Raw genomic sequence first — 3,879 nt, 5'->3', positions numbered from 1 at the left:
GATGTGGTTCAAGAGTGCCATCTTCTGGGAGTAAAGGGAAAGTGTAGTCCAGGAAGTTGAAGTTCTGCCAAAATATGTAAATGCTTAAATAATGCTCTACATTTCAAAATAACCTTATCAAGATAAGTAAAATGCACTAAAGCCAACAGAAAGTCACAAGGCAACTGAAGACCAAGTACACGTGGATACGTGAGACAGGAAAATTAAACAGCTGGAGGAGACATAGAATCTGTGGCAATAAATCAAACAAGTACATACAAATCTTCAAACCAACTTCAGTTGCTTGGCTAAATACTTAAATGATATCAAGAAGACTGTGGAAAAGCATAAAGAAAAAAATTGAAAGAGTAAATAAAAAAGCAGATCTTATGGAAATAAAGGGGACTGTTGATAAAATTAAAAATATACTACAGAAAAACAGGGGCATATTTGAAGTGGCAGAAGAAAGAACAACTGAATTTGAAGTTACAGCAATTGAATGTGTACACACAAAAATATTACTGATAAAAAAATTTGAAAGCATTAATGGAGCTCCCAGAAATGAAGGACAACATTAAGCATGCTAATGTGAGAATCATTGGTGTCCAAGAAGGAGAAGAATAAAGGACTAGGCAGTGTATTTAAGAACATTGTTGGGGAAAACTTCCTAATCCTTTTAAATGATACAAACATGCAAATCAAAGAGGACAAATCCACTCCAAATAGAATGAATCCTAGTAGACCTACTCTAAGACATATGCTAATCAGATTTCAAATGCTGAAGAGAAAGTCTGGAAGCAAGAAGAGATAAGCAATTCAACACAAACATGTGAAACCATATAAGACTATTACTGACTATATAACAGACAATGTGGAGGTGAGAAGGCACTGGTATGACATCTTTAAGATCATAAAGTACAATAATTTTCAGCCAAGTATTTTTCAACTAGCAAAGCTCTCATTTAAAATTGAGTGAAAGGTAAAGTTTTCAGAAACTCACAAATTCTGAGAGAATTTGTTAACAGGAGACCTGCCATGCAAATATTACTAAAGGAAGCTCTATTGGCAGAGAAAAAATAAATAAGGTAGATGTCTGTAAAAAGGCACAGAACTGGAGAATATTAGTAAGAGTAGCATAAGGGAAAAAGTGTGTGGAAAATGACAATTAAAAACCAAAGGATAAGATGTCTGGTTCAAGACCTGACATCACACTAATCACTTTGATTGTGAATGGATTAAACTCCCCAATAAATAATTATGGAATGGTAGAATGGATCAAAAAGTATGACCCATTTATATACTGTTTACAAAAGCTCACCTTTGACACTGCATCAAAAAGAGATTGAAAGTGAGATGATAGAATGCCAATATCATACCTTTGCAAAAACTCTTCTGCAGCCTGAAATGTCAGTTGTTATTTATTAATCATAATTTATTCAACAACTCCATCGTCCCTTTCCACATGAAGAGCCAGGAGTCCCGAGATGCAGGAAAATTAGCATAAGATCTGGACAAAAACAAATGTTCCATCTTCTTAGCTCTAATCATTGTATCTGAAGGTACACAGATACTGAAATGTTTCCTCAGCAATAGGCTGGAAAACTGCATATCACACTCAAAATTCCTGGCCTATCCACTGTCATGTAGTTACCTGAGTCAGGGGAAAGATGCTGGGTTTTCCTTCATGAAATGCTGGCTAAAATTATCTAGGGAAGGAAAGTTACCAATTTACAATCTTTGGAGTCTATTCATATTTCTATGAGCAATGTATGAGTCAAAATTCACTTTAGTGATGAAAATGAATTTCAATTAATTGGCATTGTTTTATTTTGTGTCATAGTCACAAACTGAAAACCTTTACAGAAAAAGAGTATAAAGGACTAAAACCAGAGGCAACAATATCCATGATTTTACCAAGCATTATATTTAGCTAAAGGAGACAGACCCACAATAGATTACATGACAATTTTCATTTATGCAGTGTTCAAAAGAAACTATCCATGGACTGGGACAATGAGAAACACCCAGTCAGTCTTGCATGAAGGAGGATGAGGGGACCATTGGGGGTTGATGACAGATTTCCTGGACTGCAGGCGGGTCACCTGGATGTGTCCAGTTTTTAACTATCCATTGAAAATTATTACCTTCTTGAATTCAACATTTTATATATGCCAATTTCAATTTAACAAAAGATTATCTATTTCTTAGTTGTGCCACAGAGCTTAAACAAACATTCCTTAAAAAGAAAATAAGGAAATATTCATAGAATCAACATAAATTTCATCCTTCATATCCTTTAAATTTGATAAATTTGCAGGATATGAATTATCAGTTCCAGTTATTAGAGCAAGGCCTTTCCACTTTTTCTCATTTCAGTGTTGGTAGGTAAAAGTTCCATGAACTATGCTTCTATATCAGAAGGAATAACTGGTTCTTTACCTTTAAACTGAAAACATTAATTGGTATATGAGAGCAGCATAGAGAAAAGGAGTCAGTGTTCTCATTATCAAATTCCTCGGTAAATAAATAACCCTGTGACACTCTACAAATGCACATTGAGACTTAAAACCAGGAGACATTGTTTTCCAGATGTAGTGTCTTTCAATACTTGAACCAATGTACACACTTCTATTACTCCATTATTCTCTCATTCATTAATTCTTTCAGTCATTCAATTGTCTGTATTCAGGCAAATTCTACCCTCAGGGTTTTCCCTGTCCTTCTCTATACCTACAGGGCTGTGAGACCCTCCCCTCCAAGCTCACACTAGCATTTCCATATGCTTTATTTTTCTCTTTTGATTATCTTTCCAGTAGCTAATGTCTTCCTTTAGCCCGTATCTTCTGCATTCTGTATCTTACCCTGGCTTCCACTAAGTATAATAAAGACAATTTGCTCTTGGATGATCTTAGGGGAAGTTTTCCCATGAATTTATTCCAGATATAGAGAATTGCATGGCATAGAGGATGAGGATAAAATTAGGGTAATTCAAAATCATAAGAAGATAGGAATACTCAAGCAATTACACTCTTTGCCAAAGAGGAAACCACAGCCCCAAAGGTATCCAGTCCCTCCTTATGCAACAAATCCAACATTTGGCACCATGAACATGGGTCTGAAGAAATGTCTGCCAACACCCTTACACCAGCTTCCTGGGGACTCCCTCAGGGAGACATTTAGTGGACTCATATTGCCTCACCCCACTCCCTTTGTCTTTTACAGAGTGAATCCTGTCTGTGTTCTGGGTTATCAGGGTTCTCTTCTGAAGAAAGTTCAGGTACTTAAAGATACCTTCAGAGGTAGTGAATCAGCCTTCATGGAGTGTGCCTATTTCTTAGTATTCCCCTGAGAACTTCCACTAAATAAAATGTTTGGAGTTTATAAAATTTGAACATTAGAAAATGTTTTGGGTTAACAATGTAACAAACTTTATGCAGCCACCTTGCTGGTTGGCATAATGTGAGTCAGAGGACAAAGAAAAACAATGTAGTTCAGACAAGAAGGATCAGTGTCTCCTAGAAGCAGGGCCCCTTTCTTGTTAACATATGGGTCTGTATCTCATTTTGATGCTATTCTTCCCATTCTCACTCCTGAGGACACAGTGACACATTTTTTTCCCTGGTGGCTGTATTTGAGAGATTCCTGTTAGGGGGTATGTCCAAGAATTCTACTCTGAAGTTGGGGGCTCCCTAAAAGTTTTTGATGCTCTCAGGATGCGGTTTTTCTCACTGTTCTCCTTTCACAGTAACATGCATCTGTGTCTGAGGCCTTCAGGCTGGTCCACTTCAGGTAGGCAGTGTTGGCAGAATTTTCTGTGGAGATGATGACTCATCCTCCAAAGAATGGGCAGTAGTGTGCATCTGAGTCACCAGGATAAATGTATCCTACCCATTCTAATAC

This window comes from Choloepus didactylus, chromosome 19 (assembly GCF_015220235.1).
Source record: "Choloepus didactylus isolate mChoDid1 chromosome 19, mChoDid1.pri, whole genome shotgun sequence".
Lineage (NCBI taxonomy): Eukaryota > Metazoa > Chordata > Mammalia > Pilosa > Megalonychidae > Choloepus > Choloepus didactylus.
The sequence above is the reverse complement of the archived record's forward strand: the minus strand, read 5'-3'. Positions refer to the sequence as shown.